At 43.7% G+C, this 19,774-nt stretch overlaps 1 protein-coding gene across 2 annotated transcripts in view; it reads right to left on the minus strand.

The window, feature by feature from the left end:
- CHRM3 (cholinergic receptor muscarinic 3) overlaps window positions 1-19,774 on the minus strand; it is an 819,103-nt gene that overhangs the window by 261,857 nt on the left and 537,472 nt on the right. The gene's annotated exons all lie outside the window — the stretch shown is intronic.

The following is a 19,774-nucleotide window of genomic DNA, read 5'->3' on the forward strand; positions in this document are numbered from 1 at the left end:
CATCTGCTCCATCTGTCCATGTGTATGAAATTTAGTGCGTGGTCATTAATGGAAAAATCTGAAAATTGGCCATTTTACTGCTTTAGCATGCAGGAAAACCAGAGATTTGTAAAAGGGCTTATTTTCGAAAGAGAAGGACGCCCATCTTTCGACACAAATCGGAAGATGGGCATCCTTCTCACAGGGTTGCCCAAATTGGCATAATCGAAAGCCGATTTTGGCCGTCCTCAATTGCTTTCTGTCGTGGGGATGACCAAAGTTCATGGGGGCGTGTTGGAAGTATAGTGAAGGCGGGACTGGGGTGTGCTTAACACATGGGCGTCCTCGGCCGATAATGGAAAAAAGAAGGGCGTCCCTGACGAGCATTTGGCCGACTTTACTTGGTCCATTTTTTCTTGCGATCAAGCCTCAAAAAGGTGCCCGAACTTACCAGATGACCACCGGAGGGAATCGGGGATGACCTCCTCTTAAGCCCTCAGTGGCCACTAACCCCCTCCCACCCTAAAAAAAACATTAAAAATATTTTTTGCCAGCCTCTATCCTGCTTATTTTCGAAGAAGGCCGGCCATCTTCCGACACAAATCGGGAGATGGCCGGCCATCTACTAAACCCGGCCAAATCGGTATAATCGAAAGCCGATTTTGGTCGGCTTCAACTGCTTTCCGTCGCAGGGCCGGTCAAAGTTCAAGGGGGCGTGTTGGCAGGGTACCGAGGGCGGGACGGCGGCATGGTTACGAAATGGCCGGCTTTGGCCGATAATGGAAAAAAGAAGGCCAGCTCTGACGAGCACTTGGCTGGCTTTACTTGGTCCATTTATTTTTAGGGCCAAGCCTCAAAAAAGTGTCCCAACTGACCAGATGACCACCAATGAAATCAAGGATCACCTCCCCTTACTCCCCCAGTGGTCACCAACCCCCTACCACCCAAAACAAAAAATTAAAAAATATTTTTTTGCCAGCCCACCCCCCCACCTGTTACACTTGTGGTGGTCAATGGGAGCCCTCCAACACCCCCCACCCAAAACCCACTGTACCCACATGTAGGTGCCCCCCTTCATCCCTAAGGGCTATGGTAGTGGTGTACAGTTGTAGGCAGTGGGTTTTGGGGGGCTCAGCACCCAAGGTAAGGGAGCTATGTACCTGGGAGCAATTTGTGAAGTCCACTGCAGTGCCCCCTAGGGTGCCCGGTTGGTGTCCTGGCATGTGAGGGGGACCAGTGCACTACAAATGCTGGCTCCTCCCATGACCAAATGCCTTGGATTTGGCCGGGTTTGAGATGGCTGCCATAAGTTTCCATTATCGGGGAAAACCAATGGCGGCCATCTCTAACGTCGGCGATCTCTAAGGCCGACCCAAATGTATATCGAAATGAAAGATGGCCGGCCATCTTTTTCGATAATACGGTTGGAGACGCCACATTACGGGGCCGTCCCCGGAGATGGCCGGCCTTAGAGATGGCAGGCCCTGTTCGATTATGGCCCTCCATGCCAGCCTCAAATGTCATACCCAGCTCCCTGACAGCAGTATGCAGGTCCTTGGAGCAGTTTTAGTGGGTGCAGTGCACTTCAGGCAGGCGGATCTAGGCCCATCCCACATTACCTATTACAGTTGTGGTAGCAAATGTGAGCCCTTCAAAACCCACTGTACCCACATGTAGGTGCCCCCTTTCACCCCTTAGGGCTATGGTAGTGTTGTACAGTTGTAGGGAGTGGGGTTGGGGGGGGTTGGGGGCTCAGCACCCAAGGTAAGGGAGCTATGCACCTGGGAGCAATTTCTGAAGTCCACTGCAGTGTCCCCTAGGGTGCCCGGTTGGTGTCCTGGCATGTCAGGTGGACCAGTGCACTACGAATGCTGGCTCCTCCCATGACCAAAGGGCTTGCATTTGGTCGTTTCTGAGATGGGCGTCCTTGGTTTCCAATATCGCTGAAAACCAGGGACTACCATCTCTAAGGACCACCATCTCTAAGGTCGACCTAAATGTTGAGATTTGGGTGTCCCTGACCGTATTATCGAAATGAAAGATGGCCGCCCATCTTGTTTCAATAATATGGGTTTCACCGCCCCTTCACCAGGACATCCTGCAAGGACGTCCTGAGGAAAACTTGGGTGCCCTATTTGATTATGCCCCTCCACGTCAGTTAGTGGACTGAATATCACTGCTATCTGGCTGAGTTCACACTCTGTCCCCACATTTGTGAAGTGCTGCTGAATATTGACTGCCAACTTGCTCACTGGTTGCCTGATTAAACCCTTTTGAATATTGACCATAAATATTTTCAATTAAAAAAAATTGCACTCTGGGCAACCATGACGGGTTCACTGTACTTTTTTTTCCACAAAATGGAACCATCAATGTACAGGCATTGTTGCCAGCTGTATTCAGGCCATTCGGAAACACGCATTCTAACTGACTGATAGCACATTGTTCTGTTCTCAATAAAGTTAAGTCAATATCACCACCTCGAATGGTACTTTTGATAACTTGAAATACAAAAAGTTTTATGTCATCAATGTTATGTTTTACATGGATCCAATGTTTTACCAATGGGGCAGCTTTAATTTGTCTCTTGATAGAACTACGGTGTTCAATAATCCTAACTTTAATTTTCCTATTTGTCTTACCAATGTATAGCATATTACAAGGGCACATAAGGATGTATACAACATTTTTGGAATTTCAATCACTATCAAACTTGAGTTTGTAATGTTTACCCGAACTGGGATGTATGAAGAGGTCAAGTTGGAGTGAGTGGGCACAGACCGAGCAAGAATTGCAAGGTCTGTGACCACCATACTGCTGGACCATATAACTTTGTAGTATTGGAAGGGTGGAAGGAACCAGATGATTCCTTAAATTAGGATTCCGAGAGAGGGCAAAAGTAGGGGTAATATCTCTGAAGCATAACATTGATGACATAAAATTCTTTGTATTTCAAGTTATCAAAAGTAACATTTGAGGTGGTGATATTGACTTAACTTTATTGAGATCAGAACAATATGCTATCTATCAGTTAGAATGCGTGTATCCAAAGGGTCTGAATAAAGAAATTGAATTTATACATTTCTTATGAGCCGCTTTTAAAACACAAACTATTAAAGCTGCATCTCTGTATATTATAGAAGCCATTGATATATGTTTTTATTTCATTTCATTATATTTTTATTTTTATTTTTAATTTTTTCATTTTTATTTCTATTTATTATTATATTACATATTTTTTTCAATTATTGTTGTTAAATGGTTATCATTATTCTTATCTAAGGAATTATTTGTATTTTCAATCTTTTATTATTGGTTATATATGTAAATTACATTACATATATCATCCTAGTGCCATTGCTATCATTATGCTAAAAGTCATATCACTAACAGCTTACTTTGACCCCACGTTTGATATCACCGCTTATATTTATATTTATTTAGTGTTTTCATTTTTATTTTATATCTTTATTTTCATTTTATCTCCACATTTTTGATTTCTGTTTGACTCATTTTTATGGGGCTCTTGTCTATTGGATACACTGCCTGTCCATTACTGTTGCGTTAGCATTTTCATTACGTCAGCCCACGTCACTGTCAGTTACCATATATCTTTCGCCCTTCTTTTCTCGCGTTTTTTTCACTTGTACATTTTGGCTGCATCTAGCTGAATGTGTTTTCCTACGGCGGATCGTTCCCTGTTCTATGGTGGCTTTAGCACCTGTGGTTTTCTCCTTTTTTTAGTTCTCTGTTGCTCCACTATATATATTTTTATTTTTTTCTCTCTCTATTTTGGCTTCTTCTCTCCATATCAACATGCAGTACCCCTACATGTACCCCTTGTTTTTTTGCATTCTATTTATTATCTTTTAGCGCCCTCACTATTTCTTTTATTTTTAGCGTCCTGATACTTGTGCTTTGCTAGCACTCCAAATTCAGCAGAGGACTCGTTTATCGGTATGTTTATCCTGATGTCTTCGGCCATTACTTTTGGTTCTTTTTTTGCAACACGCAGTTACTATGATTATTTTTAGAGTTTTTGATGTCACATCCATAACATTATTCTACACTTACAACACCATGACATAAGGTTCATACATTTACACATTTATGTACTTAAAATACAATGGTCTATTAATATTTGATTATGCCATGACTATAACAAAATGTTACTGACCCATTATGCTAATAGGGACAACTTCCGTCCCTTTATAACTCATTTTATTTAACTAAACCAACAAGATACTATTTTGTTTTACTATATTTTTAGAGATGTTTCTATGACTGGTGTGAAATGTAAACTGTCACCCATCAGACATATATATATTTTTTAATTCTTTATTTTTTTTTAAATTGAAACTGTGTGTATCATCAATATCACTATTATATTTGACATTTTAAATATAACATTGCATTTTTATATTTATTTTTGTATATGTTTTTTGATTCTAAGTGTGTATGATTCAAATTATATTATATATTTGTATCTTTATTTAAATTTTTACATGGTTCTTTTGATTTATAACTGTGTGTGGTTTGTATTGATAGTGTTATTACTTTTATTTTTTACTTTCATACTTTTATTTGTTGCATATTCATTATTGTTTTTATTTTTAATTGTACATTGTTTTTAAATCTTATGTTTTTAGACCCCTGAAGAAGGCATTTTCTGCTGAAACACGGACCATGTAGGTTCCCAATAAACTCTGTTTGGAGCTCTTACTTCTGTGTTTGGGCTGGTCACTTGGACTTGGTTCTCTTCCACCCTGTGTTTGTTTTGCAAACCTTTTTAAACTCAGATACACTAACTGCTGATAACATATCCTCTAGCAATGAGTTCCAGAGCTTAACTATTCAAGCAGTGAAAAAAATCGACTCCTGTTTGGTTTAAAAGTAGTACTACGTAACTTCCTTATCCTTATAACTTCCCCTAGCCTTTATACTTTTTGAAAGAGTAAAAACAAAAGCCCTTCTATATACCTCCCCCAATCCCACAGCCCCTCACCACATAAGATCCCCTCCCAAGAGCCCTCTCCATAAGCCTGAGATGATATCATCAGCTCCCTTCAACTCAGCTACTGCCTCCTTCCATTGACTATGGGTCAGCACATCAGCTATACTGCTGTTGCTGTGCCACTGTTTTTTGCATTAATCCACTCATCTCTGATATGGGACCCAGCTTAAAAGTGGCTGCAGGAAAAGCCAGCAGCTGGCCTGACCAAAGAAAACCTGGAGAGGTTGACCTAAAATGAGCCTCTTGGCAACCCTATGTTGACCAAATAGAAATGTATGAGTTCAGTTTCATTACTGACATGACAAGCATCCAAACTCTCTTAAATATACATACACAACATGTTACCAAACCCTAAAAGGAAAGGACTGAAGACCCAACCATTTTATGCAAGTAAAACTAAGGTTTAATAGGGATCCTGTTCTTCCCTCAGGCTTTCCTCACTGTCAGCCTTTTAAGTAATTGTAGGAGTGTGCTTACCAGCCATCTTTTCTTTCATTGTGCTTTGTTTCATGATTTTTTTTTTTTTTGGGGGGGGGGGTGGATTTTTGGGTTTTGTTCAGGTTGGTTAGGTATAAGCATGTGAGTTTAATAAATTAAAGGAATCCGTTTGTATGTGGAAGAAAAAGAAAATTTAGATTTGGTGGAGAAGAAAAACGATGTGATCATACCAATCATTTTCTAAGTGCAAACTGATTTGTGTGGGATTAGTGTGTGAGCCCTTGGCACCTACAAAATAGGTGGCAGTAAGGGCTCACATGCTAATTTTTGGTAATAACCATGTGCTAATGGCAACATTACCACTTGGCCATTAATTCAGAAAATGGAAAATCATCCATTTTCCAGTTGTGGTACAAATTGCCTTAATTCACGTAAGTGCACGCTAAGGTCACTGTTTGCCACAGCTTTGTCAAAGGGAGCCATAGAAAAAGAAAGCACATGTATAGTTTTCTTCTAAAATTGCTGCCTACGTGTGCATTTAATAGTGGTAATCACATCAGAATATTTATGCCTCCATTGCAGCAGCCATAAATATACACACATGTGCCTGCTGGTTTTCATTCTTATACTTTGCTTTTAGGAGAACCTTTTGTAAAATATTGACAGATTATAGAGCATGTTCTGATCTGGAAGTCTCAATGACCTATGCACAAAATGAGTTTTCCTGGCTGCCAGAACTGCACTGGACAAGAAAGTGTGTAATTTGTGCTTTTATGGATGAGTGTATCTTTAGTATCTCTCGGTCTCTTTAATAACAGGCTGAAGCTTTTTAACATTTCAATAATGTCTTGATCACTTAGCACTCTTGTTGAGTGCAGTTGTTCTATATACTGCATGATCAAGTTTAATTTCCTTCAGAGTTTATCATGCTTTTAGGCAATAAAAGCATCAGTAACCTCTGAGCTTAAACTTATACCAAGATGCACTGTGTTAGTGCTTGTAATTTCTTCAGCAAGGATTTTTTTAAAGTTAATTTGACCAAGCCTGAAGAGAAGACAATGTAAGTATCTAGACTCTTAAATGAATAGTAAACAGCATACTTTGTCAATCTCATATACACATTTTGAGTGTAATTGTATAACAGGATGGTGTCTATTTTAAGCCTATCTTATAAAGAAAGGTAGAGACTAACTTTTCTTTATACAATACTAGTGCAAATGGATGAAAAACCTACCCCCAGTCTGATCGCCCTCCTTCCTTCCTCCCGAAAGCAACTTCAAGCCCTGACCAAGCCTCCAATCCCTACCCACAGTCCTATTCTCCCCTTCCTCCCCTCTCGGCAACTTCAAGCCACGTCCAAGCCCTCAAGGCCTATGAGTACCACAAGATTGCTGTAAGGGGATGTGGTGGTCATTTCAGGGCTGGACCCGCAAAGGGCAGGAGCAAGTGGGAATCATTCCTGCTCATACAACCCTCTAGACTATCATGGACATTTCAGATGTACTGTGGGTGGTCTACAGGGATGGGGGAGGTTGAAGGTTTGGACATGGCTTCAAGTTGTCATCAGCGGAATCAGGACCAGGGATGAGGGGTTCGGGGACTCAGAAAGGGCTTGAAGTTGTCCTTTTGGGAGGAGGGGGGGGGGGGGGTTGAGGGCTTGGAGAGGGGTTGATTTTTTCTTCAGGTAGAGGGGTGTTCAGGACTGGGGGTGGGGGAACCAGGTGAAATTAGAAAACCTGCTAGTACTAATGCAGGTCTCTTCTGATATTCAGCTGGGACCCACATATGTGTCTTATGAGGGTTCTTGTTAAATATTGGCTTAGACCTGCATAATCTCTGGTGCCAGCAAATGCTGAATTGGTCCCAGATATCCAGCGTTGATGCTTGGACATGGTTTGGGATTGAGTAATCGTGGCTAATTCTGCCCGTGGCGATCAGCATTTTAAAAAAGGCCAACCACCACAGGCTGAATATCAATTGGCATATATGATTTTTTTAATTCAAATTTGTATTTTTGCATATTTCTGTTTCAAATGAATGAATGAATATAATTTAAAAAAAAGAACTATTTTCATGAAATTTGTCTGAAACAGTAGTGAGTAAATGTTATCTTTGCAAGTTAAATTAAAGGCCTGAGTTATTTTCGCATGATGAATGTGCCATTCTGTCTGAAATGATTTTTAGTGGCACTATTCAGAGAGTGCCACTGAATCTCAGCAGACAGCTACTCCTAAGGGAAATATAAGAATAACTGCCAGAATTATCTGGATATTTCCCTTAATTGAGCCCATACAGTGGGGGAAATAAGTATTTGATCCCTTGCTGATTTTGTAAGTTTGCCCACTGACAAAGACATGAGCAGCCCATAATTGAAGGGTAGGTTATTGGTAACAGTGAGAGATAGCACATCACAAATTAAATCCGGAAAATCACATTGTGGAAAGTATATGAATTTATTTGCATTCTGCAGAGGGAAATAAGTATTTAATCCCTCTGGCAAACAAGACCTAATACTTGGTGGCAAAACCCTTGTTGGCAAGCACAGCGGTCAGACGTCTTCTGTAGTTGATGATGAGGTTTGCACACATGTCAGGAGGAATTTTGGTCCACTCCTCTTTGCAGATCATCTCTAAATCATTAAGAGTTCTGGGCTGTCGCTTGGCAACTCGCAGCTTCAGCTCCCTCCATAAGTTTTCAATGGGATTAAGGTCTGGTGACTGGCTAGGCCACTCCATGACCCTAATGTGCTTCTTCCTGAGCCACTCCTTTGTTGCCTTGGCTGTATGTTTTGGGTCATTGTCGTGCTGGAAGACCCAGCCACGACCCATTTTTAAGGCCCTGGCGGAGGGAAGGAGGTTGTCACTCAGAATTGTACGGTACATGGCCCCATCCATTCTCCCATTGATGCGGTGAAGTAGTCCTGTCCCTTAGCAGAGAAACACCCCCAAAACATAACATTTCCACCTCCATGCTTGACAGTGGGGACGGTGTTCTTTGGGTCATAGGCAGCATTTCTCTTCCTCCAAACACGGCGAGTTGAGTTCATGCCAAAGAGCTCAATTTTTGTCTCATCTGACCACAGCACCTTCTCCCAATCACTCTCGGCATCATCCAGGTGTTCACTGGCAAACTTCAGACGGGCCGTCACATGTGCCTTCCGGAGCAGGGGGACCTTGCGGGCACTGCAGGATTGCAATCCGTTATGTCGTAATGTGTTACCAATGGTTTTCGTGGTGACAGTGGTCCCAGCTGCCTTGAGATCATTGACAAGTTCCCCCCTTGTAGTTGTAGGCTGATTTCTAACCTTCCTCATGATCAAGGATACCCCACGAGGTGAGATTTTGCGTGGAGCCCCAGATCTTTGTCGATTGACAGTCATTTTGTACTTCTTCCATTTTCTTACTATGGCACCAACAGTTGTCTCCTTCTCGCCCAGCGTCTTACTGATGGTTTTGTAGCCCATTCCAGCCTTGTGCAGGTGTATGATCTTGTCCCTGACATCCTTAGACAGCTCCTTGCTCTTGGCCATTTTGTAGAGGTTAGAGTCTGACTGATTCACTGAGTCTGTGGACAGGTGTCTTTCATACAGGTGACCATTGCCGACAGCTGTCTGTCATGCAGGTAACGAGTTGATTTGGAGCATCTACCTGGTCTGTAGGGGCCAGATCTCTTACTGGTTGGTGGGGGATCAAATACTTATTTCCCTCTGCAGAATGCAAATAAATTCATATACTTTCCACAATGTGATTTTCCGGATTTAATTTGTGATGTGCTATCTCTCACTGTTACCAATAACCTACCCTTCAATTATGGGCTGCTCATGTCTTTGTCAGTGGGCAAACTTACAAAATCAGCAAGGGATCAAATACTTATTTCCCCCACTGTATTTTCTGGAATATGGGCTCAATATGGGCTCAATATTTATTTAGACCATTTATATCCTGCATTATCTAGGCATGCTAAGCAGGTTTCAAATAAACATACATAAAATTAAAATCACTAAAAATGTGCAAAAACATAGAAGAACAACATTAAAAAAAAAACCAAAGTTATAATATTAATTAGACTCAAAATGCATCCACAAGACCAACTTAAGTTTGATCAAATGTTTGTGAAAATACATTTTAAAAAGACTTCAAGAATTTTCTAAATGAAAGCAGAGGTGTTCTTTGTCTTAGTTGTAATAGAAGATTATTCCATAGTGTTGGCCCTGCTATAAAACATTAAACAGGCCCTATCATCCTGCAAATCAACATGGTGGAAAGAGGGGATATCTAGAAAATATTTACCCTGGGATCTCAATGTCTGCATTGGTCGATAAATCTTCAAAGTGAAGGCAACAAATAGTGGAGTAAGTAGCAAAACAGAGGGAAATGGCTTGTGCAGTGATAACCCAGCGGTAATTGGGCATCGCTGCCTGGTTACCGCCGGGTTAGCATGGGAGCCCATATCACCACCATGGCCATGTATGCCTGGGGTCTTTATACCCGCCGCCAGCGCTGGGCCCTTTTTCGCGAAACTTAGTAAAAGGGCTCCTAATACTCTTAGCAATAGAAAAAAAAAGATCCAAAAAGGTCCTTCAAAATTGCACTGAGTAATAGTAACGAGACATCCATACACAATAATGGCTTCCAACAAACAGCAAGGCACTGTCAGGGGGTGGGGGTGGGTCATCTTCCATTGGGGGGGGGGGGGGGGTCAGGTTGGGTCAGGGGCTCTTCTGTCAGGGGGTTCCAGGGGGAAGGGGGTCCTGGTAGCATGCAGATGCATGCTGGACAGAGCTCCCTATTCCTCCCCAATGCTCTGTAAACCCTAACACCAGCTCTGAGCTGGCATAGGGTTTACAGTGGTAGCAGACCCTTGTATGGCGCGTTGCCTGCTGAGCATTAGGGAGGAATACTAATGTCCCTGTTTAGCATGAATTTGCATGATATTAGCATTCAGAGCCGGCGAGCGTGTTGTTACACACACGCTCTCCAGCTCTGATCCTGGGGTGCTAGTCCGACACTAATGGCCTCTAGTGCCTGCGTTTGCTTTTGATCATCTGCAGCATAGAGTGAAAATGCAAGGGGGGGGAGGGCATTCATATGGGTGGAGGGTCATGGCGAAGCTGTCACTTATGCACACAATGTGCAGAACACTGTAAATTATGCATACCCTTGCCAAATTATGTGACTGCAGTTATACTACGTCTATGACTGGTTTAACTGAAGTCGCATAACAATAAGGCATGCCTTGCAGCTTACACTAATCACAGAGTACAGGTACCCAGATGCCGATATAGAAATACAGATATAGAATGGTGGGGGCGGGGGGAGAGTTATCTACATGGAGGGGCATAATCAAACGCAAACGCCCATGTGTAAGAACGTCCATCTCCGAGAACGGGTCCGTGAAGGGGTGGGCCGAATCATATTTTCGAAAAAGATGGACGTTTATCTTTAGTTTCGCAAATACGGTTTGTGCCAGGCAAATGCATTGGATGTGGGCATTTTTGAGATGTGGGCGTTTTTGTTTTTCAGTGATAATCGAAACCGAAGCATCCCAGCTCAAAAATGACCAAGGCTTTGGGTCGTGGGAGGGGCCAGGATTCGTAGTGCACTGGTCCCCCTCACATGCCAGGACACCAACCGGGCACCCTAGGGGGCACTTTTAAAAAATAGGAAAAAACATTAAATTACCTCCCAGGTGCATAGCTTCTTTACCTTGGGTGCTGAGACCCCCAAATCCCACCCAAAACCCACTCCCCACAACTCTACACTATTACCATAGCACTTAATGGTGAAGAGGGGCACCTACATGTGGGTACAGTGGGTTTTGGGGGGGGTTAGAGGGCTCCCATTTACCACCACAAATGGTACAGGTAGGGGGGGATGGGCCTGGGTCTGTCTGCCTGAAGTGCACTGCATTACCCACTAAAAGTGCTCCAGGGACAGGACTTGTTGCTGCTGTATAACCTTGGCACAGCAGTTCACACCGTAAGACTAATCTCGCTGAAAACGTCCTTTATTTCAATAACCACATTTTCTCACAGTTAACTGCAGATCAGAGGTTGTGCCCCACTGGAAACGAGTCTCCCTGGTACTAAGATTAGCAGTAGCTCAGAGCTGGCAGAATGGTGTACAATGTCCTCTTTCAGCAACATTCAAGGTAAGAACTAAGTTCTGTAATGTGGCTAACACACGAAAGGGATCTAAAATGGACTTACAAAAATGGCCACTACCTTGTGGACTACCGGAAACAAAACAGGGCACACTCTGACCCAATAAGCAGAGGGAAAAGCACCATGGGAGAAGAGCCTACCAACTACCAACATCGTGAGACTGTAACACAAGATAGTGAAATCATGCAGCCCAATACCCTACACCCACCACAATGCAATGCTGATGTGACCCTGCAGTGCACCCGAGAGCCACATCTGACCCAGGGAAAGGCTGTGAGAGGATCAAACACATTCTGCTGTCACGGAGGTGGGTACGGAATTAGAGGGTGGCATAGAGGCTGGGAAATAAGGTTTTTGCAAGTGGGGTTTTTTTTGGTGGGAGGGGGTTAGTGACCACTGGGGGAGTCAGGGGAGGTGATTCCCGATCCCCTCCGGTGGTCATCTGGTCATTTAGGGCACTTTTTTGGGACCTGTTTGTGAGAAAAAAGGGTCCAAAAAGTGTCCTAAATTCTCGCTAACAACGCCTTTCTTTTTTCCATTATCGGCCGAGCGCGCCCATCTCTGCTCGGCCGATAATCACGCCCCCGTCCCGCCTTCACCACGCCTCCGACATGCCCCCTATCAACTTTATTCATTCCCGCAACGGAGTGCAGTTGAAGATGAACTAAATCGGCTTTCAGTTATACCGATTTGGCCGCCCACGGGAAACGGACGCCCATCTCCCGAACATGGACGTTTTTCTCCTTTCGAAAATAAGTAGGATAGGCTACCATTACGATGCGTTTGTTTGTTTATTTATTGACCGCCTTTATGAAGAGATTCACCCAAGGCGGTGTACAGTAGGTACAGTTTAGCATAAAACTTATAATTTTGTTAACAGTATAACAATAGTAAAATAACCAAGAATAAATATAATAAATGAGGTAAACTAGAAAACAGTAATTGAAATCTAATAGAACTACTGTGAAGCAATATAAAAAATGTACACATTTTACAGCACTGGAATTCAAATACCAGAGATATAATACAATGTTAGCATAATACTAATGATACAACTAATAAGCATGCATTAAAATATAGATATAATGCAAAAGATTTTCTAAAATATGGCTTACCATATAGCTGAGTGACCAAGAGCAGATAAATAATGGGAACAAGATGCATGGCACAGAGTCAGTTGGGATAATTTGATGGTTAATTAAGGCAAGTTTGTTGTATAATTAAACAAGCGATAAGGAACTGATCTAAGTTACAGTGTGTGTAGCAAGCTAGTCCAGGTGCAGAATGAGTTTATGTATTAAAGGTTTGGGAGAAGAGCCAGGCTTTCACCTGCTTCCTGAAGTAGAGGTAATCTCAAATTATACGTAGCCCCTCTGGGAGTAAATTCCAGAGCGTGGGGCTACTCCTGAGAAGGCTCACTGACGGGTATCACATCGTAGAATTTCTTTTGACGAAGGTACAGATAGTGATGATCCATCCCTGAGAGGACGTTAGAGGTCTTAAAGGTGTGTAAAGGGCTAACTTATTCTTTAGGATTCCCTTACATGGTCTGTAGCCCCGCCCAGCACATCCCAGGATGCAATGGGCGGGGCTGGGCGCCGCCATTTTGGGCGTCGACTGACTGGAAGAGGAGGGAGGCAGGCAGGCAGGCTGCGTCCCTCCTCCAACAAAAGGTAGAGGGGCAAGGAGGGGGGGGTTTCACGACACCACAGCACACCACGGACCACCAGGGAATCTAAGGACAATGCTGGGGGGAGGATTTGGGGTGGGCTGGAGGTCCACCGCACCTCCAGCCCCACCCCCCCACCCCCCACCCCCATCGATGGATCACAGTGGGAGATCCTTTGGCCGGAGGCGGCCAATCAACGATTTCTGGGGGTTTCGGGGGCTGGAGACCCACCGATCCTCCAGCCCCCCCCCCCCCCGTCGGTGGGTGGGAAGGTAGGATAGCGTTTTTCGGGAGGCGGCGTGGATTCGGGGGTGCTGGAGACCCACCGGATCTCCAGCCCTCCGTGAACATGGGGGAGGGGGACCGGAGGTCCTCCGGACCTCCAGCCCCCCGTTCGCGTTTGCCTTGGGGGGGAAGGGGGGCCTGCCAGCATGCAAGTGCATGCTGGACAGGGCTCACCATTCCTCCCCAATGATCCGCAAAATCTAACGCCAGCTCGGAGATGGCGTTGATTTTGCTGCGGCCAGCGACCCAATCTTTGGCGCGCTGGTCTCTGATCATTGGGGATGAAGGCGTTAAACGCCAATTAGCATGCATTTGCAAGCTAATTGCGCTAGAAGCCCAGTTTAGCATGCATTTGCATGCTACTTGTGCTGAGAGCCGTCGAGTGCGCTGTTTCAGGTGCTCGAGGGCTCTGATCATGGGTCGGCTGCAAACTCTGGCGCTAGTATGGCGTTAACAGCCTCTAGCGCCAGAGTTTGCTTTTGATCATGAGGGCCATAGAGTTTTAAATTTAGCCCTGTAAAGTACTGGTACGAGTGTAGTTTTTGCAGGAAGGGTGTGATGTGGTCACACCACTCGCAGCCTTCTATCAGTCGTGCTGCAGCATGCTAAATTAGTTGGAGCTGATACAAACTCTTTTTGGTTTGTCCAGTGCACAGGGGCATTATAGTAGTGTAGTCATGATATTTTATCATGCCATGGACCACTGTGGTCAGACTCATCTTTTCAATATATATAGATTTCGTAGCTGCCGTAGATGATAGAGACAATTTTTGAAGGTTGTTTGAATTTGTGGGAACAGAGAAAGTGATGAGTCTAGCAGTAAGATTCCTGACCTGTGATTATAGTGGGGGGTCCATACTTCCCAAAAGGTATTTTAGCACAGGGTTCCATCTAATGTAATTAAACCCTGTGCAAAATTGCACGACTTGTAGTACAACACCCGGTCTTAATGGTAGCCCAAATTGATAACTTCCCCCTAAGTTCTCACTGCAGGGCACTGGGATGCCTGAATAAAGGTGCCCACTTTTGTCCCCCCTAATGTCAACCACCTTATATGCCATATTTATTCACTGCTTAATGGCATCAATTGCGCCTGGTTTGGTATTAATATTATAAATATGAAAAAATTGGCTTTTGCATGTTGAAGTAACTTAAAAATGTTTATGTGCTGTAGAATTAAAACAGCAGCATGTGAAACCATGTTATTTTAATTTGAACAGTACAGAAAAATAGCTCCCACAGATATAAATGTCTTACTAAGACTGGCATCAGTCTCCTACTGTTGATAAATTCCCTAATTATAGTTGTACAAATGACATTGCCTAATGCCTCCTATAATGGTATATTAGCAGAAAGTGTTTTTCTAATGTCCCCATTATGAATGCAGCTAAACACTTGTTTCACTGATACACATAATCCAGGATAGTGACTCACAACACAAAGAAATTGGGTCTGAAGATATTTTGTTGAAGAAGGCTTAAGGACCTTTTACTACGCCATGTAGGTGCCTAACGTGCATCAATTTGGAGTTACCACCCAGCTACTACATGGTTTAGGCAGTAATTTCAATTTTTATGCATGTCCGCTACTCACGCTGGAGAATAATTTTTGTTTTTCGGCGCATGGTGGAAATTCTATATAAGTCACTAAGGGGCCCTTTTACTAAGGTGCCTACATGCATCCAACATGTGTCAATTTGGAACTCACAGATTACACAGAAGAGGGCACTCCAAATCCTATTGAGTGGGATGAAGGAGGTGAGATGAAATGGGAAGCCTGCTGAAGGACAATTTCTGATCCTGAAAAGGAAGCTATGGCAGGACATAGCCAGATTAGTGATGTGGAGAGAGAAGTGAGCTGCCAGCCCTTCTATAGTGAAAGGGCAGACTGCTGAGAGTGAACTGTTTGGACTTTGGGACTTTTGAACTGAATACCCCTTGAAGGTGGGGGGGGGGGGGGGGGGGGGGGGTCCACACAGGGCACCAAAGACACTGAGATTAATTTTGGTTTATTGGACTGTGCATTTTGTTTGCTGGAAGTATTGGAACTCTATTTGGTTAAAATAAAGAGGGAAACCCTGGTCTGGATCACTTTATGGCTCTGACCTGCGCGTGTGGAAAATATAGGACTAGGAGAGTGGAGCAACCGCCCTGAGGGCTGAAAGAGTCTACGACCCAGGGTTATCACAATGTTTATCATATTTTCACATTTCTATTAACTTGCTCCATACCCATATGATTGAAAACTTTATTCTAAAATACAAAGCTGAAGCAATAAACTCTAATCTCACAAGAAATTTCTCATACGCATAACACTGTTTGCTTTTTCTTATGAATTCAGTATTTAAAAAAAACAGATTGTATTGCCATAAGCTATAAAAGAATTTGTTCCAGTATAAAATGTCTCCCATTTAAATAGACATATAAGGTTAACAATTATTTTGTGACCTCAGCTGAAAAGATAACCTGAAAGTCTTCTTAAAATGCAACAGACTGAAGCTTAAAAGCTCCTCATAAGACCTGTTTGACTTTTAAGCTTCCTGAGAGATATGATGGTGTAAGACACTTTCTGGATATAAAAATATTGTGCTTTTGCTCTAAAGGTCAAGTTAGACACATATTAAAAGACCCATTGCTAATGGCAATACCAACTGGCCAAACTCCAAGGCTCCGATGATCAGAAGCAAACGCGAGCGCTAGAGACTATTAGTGCCATACTAGCGCTCACATTTGCTCCCACCCAATGATCAGCTGGCGAGTGTGTGAAACAATGAGCTTACTGGTTCTGACCGTAAGCAGCATGCAAATGCATGCAAAACAGGGCATTACCTATTCCTCCTAAATGCTCAATGGGCATCACGCCAAACATTGGCGCATTGGGAAAGCATGGTGAGCCCTATACATGCATGCTTACAGGCCCTCTACCCTGCCCCGAATACAGGGGCTGGAGGTCTGGTGGATCTCCAGCCCCTCTCACCCCCCCTGGACAAGCTTCTCTGGTGGCCCAGTGGCCTTACCCCCCCAGCTCTAGCCCCCTAACCCCTGGCACCAAAACAAAAACTATCCCTGGTGGCCCAGCGGGCTACCCTACCCCCAATCCCCACCTGCCCTGGTGGCTGAGTGCCCCAACCCCCTATACCTTCAAAAGAGAGTAGCATTCCCTCCTCCTGGGGTGCTGCCTTCAAAATGGCGGCACCCTGTCCGGTGCATCCTTACCACTAAGTCAATGGATGGCGTTAAGGGCTCAGGCCATAAATAGACACACCCTGATTTTAATTTTGTCATACGTCCATTTCCCAGCCCCCCCCCCCGCCAAAAAAACCCCTTTTTTTACAGATGTGGTGGAGAAATGGTCCAGTGAGCATCCTATACACGCTCCCACACTACCGCAAACCACTTTTTGGCACACCTAGGTAAAAGGGCCCCTTAGTAATTAGACTCAAAATGAATTTCCAGAGGTACCTTGTTGCACAACTATGGAGCAAAAAAAAGGACTGTACAAAAAAACCAAATAGACTTGGCATTAACTGGCTCATTATGTAATTAAATTGCTCACGTAAATTGGGTGCACAACAAAATTTGCATGCACAATTTTAGCAGAATTCAGGGGTTGGTGCATGCTAATCATTAGCATGACTAAATCCGTTAGAACACTGTAGTAAAAGGAGCTCTAAGTAATGGCCAGTATGGCTTGTTGTTGGATGCAAAATTTATTCCTTGGTAATCAATGCAAGTGAAGGCCAAGTATATAAACTAGGTAGCAACATTTACATGCATGTAATGCACACTGATGCTTAGAATACTAGCATATATATCTGTATGTGCACATATGCTAGAATGCTGCCTAAATGCTATTAGATAAATGTGCAATTATCTTACATAGAGTATATTTGCAAGGAGGGCATATTTACAAGGCAAAGCATGGGCAATAAATAGGAGGAGGCTCCCATTTACATGCATAATTTACAGAATACTATATGCTATGCCCATCCCTACCACATATAGGGGTCCTTTTTACATAGCAACGCAAAAAGCGGTCTTAAGGTGCCCTTACATGGGTCTTTCCCATACACTAAGGACATTTTTAGCACAACAGAAAATGGCTGATTTTCAAATTTTGGGTATTAATGGTCATGCGCTAATGTTGCCGTTAGCGCATGGCCATTCAAAAAGGTTAGTGTGTGAGCTGTTACCATCACTTATTCTGTAGGTGGTAAGGGCTCATGTGGTAATCATCAGCAAATCAGTTAGTACACAGCAATATAGCTGTGCTGATTACCGTATAAAACCCCACTCTCTGCCCCCCCCAAACACCCCCCTCAGTGGTAAAAATTAAAAAAAAATATGTTTTAGTGAGTGATGTGCATGCACTGACCTGGAGGGTGCCCCGCGGTCAGGGCCGCCGAGAGAGAGGGGGCGGGGGGGGGGGAATTTCCCAGGACTTGGGTCACTAGGGAGGGCCCGGGGCCGGAGTCTTTCATCCCTCTCCTCCTCCCATGCCGCTGGTGCCACAGTCCCGTCTCCACCTGCCTACCCTCAGCTCCCTTCTGTCTGTCGTCTGACCCACTGCATTTAAAAAAAATCTCTAAAGCAGCAGTGCAGCACCTTCTCTGCGAAAGCAGCAGTGCAGCATCGTCTCTGCTCCTTCTCTGATGTAACTTCCTATTTCCGTGAGGGCGAGGCACAGTGAGGGAAGGCCCACCCAAGGCAATCTGCCGCTTTCGCAGAGAAGGTGCTGAGGCCTGCTGGAGGAGAGTGCCTGGAGGAGGAGATGGAGGGACCCGGACTGACTGAAGCCTGAGGACGGCAAAAGTCTAGGAAGAGAATAAACTTTCCATCGGAGTCAGCGCTTTTCAGCGCTTTCTGGCGCAACAACACATAATCGATTACAACACAGGAGAAAGTGTTTCTGTTGAAGCTAGCGCTATTAGCGTTTTTTTTTCGCCATAGCGAAGATCGTAGATAACCTCTCAGTGCCTTAAGGCAATCGTGTTTTGTCATCTGCACGTCATTGCATCAGTACATCGACCCCTGAAGCAGGCGCCTTTGTTAGCGCCGAAACACGGCCCGTGTCGGGTCATTGATTAATAAAGTACTCCTGTTGTCCTAGTTCTGAAGGCCCAGTGTTGCTTTTTTCTTTTGGCCTGTCATTAGAAGAAAATGAGAGGAAAAAAAAAACACATTTTGTGTAGTTTCATTTGCTAATACAGCACACTCTTTGAAGGAGTGTACAGTCTTTCCTGATGGTGTGGGAATGCATGAACCATCACACATGCACAAACTTTGTGCTCATGGGAACACTCAAGAAAAAGTTGCACTGTCTTATATATATATATATATATATATATATATATATATATATATATATATATATATATATATATATATATATATATATATATATATATATATATATGGAGTGAATTCTACAGTGAACCCAATACATATATGAAAAAATACAAATGGTTCAATGTTTAAACCCCACAATCAACATTTCAAAACAAAAACCAGCTGTAACATTGCTCCTGTAAAGACAAAATGGCCAAAGAAACTCCTTCATAATGGGAAACAACACAAAACAAACACTTTCCAGCTGCACACCCCCTAGTGATTTATTCTCAATTAACTAAATCCAAGCATAAAATCTGCTATGCTGCCAGTGAGCATTCTCATTCTGTTGTCTTTGAAAGCCTGAACAAAAACCTTAAAACACTTGCATTGTATAATAACACTAGGGGCCCCTTTTACTAGGCAGCGGTAAGCCAAATGTGGCCTTACCGTGCGCCAATTTGGAGCTACCACCAGCCCAACACGGGCACCGGTGGTAGTTCCAGCCCTAGCATGTCCCATTTCCTACACTAGGGAAAATCGGGCCCAATTTTTTAGGGCGGCGCTAACCCGGCGGTAATTAGGCAGCATTGTGCACTACCCGGTTACCGCCAGGTTAGCGCGGGAGCCCTTACCACCAATGGGTGGCAATAAGTTCTCCCCTTCGTATGGCCACACAGTAAGAGCAATCTTACCGCATGGCCATGTTTTTTTCAGCCTTAATAAGTTCATAAGTATTGCCATACTGGAACAGACCGAAGTCCATCAAGCCAAGCATCCTGTTTCCAACACTGGTCAAACCAGGTTACAAATACCTGGCAAGATCCCAAAACAGTATAATACATTTTATGCTGCTTATCTTAGAAATAAGCAGTGGATTTTCCCCAAGTCCATTTTAA

The sequence above is a fragment of the Microcaecilia unicolor genome, chromosome 3, assembly GCF_901765095.1.
Source record: "Microcaecilia unicolor chromosome 3, aMicUni1.1, whole genome shotgun sequence".
Taxonomy (NCBI): Eukaryota; Metazoa; Chordata; class Amphibia; order Gymnophiona; family Siphonopidae; genus Microcaecilia; species Microcaecilia unicolor.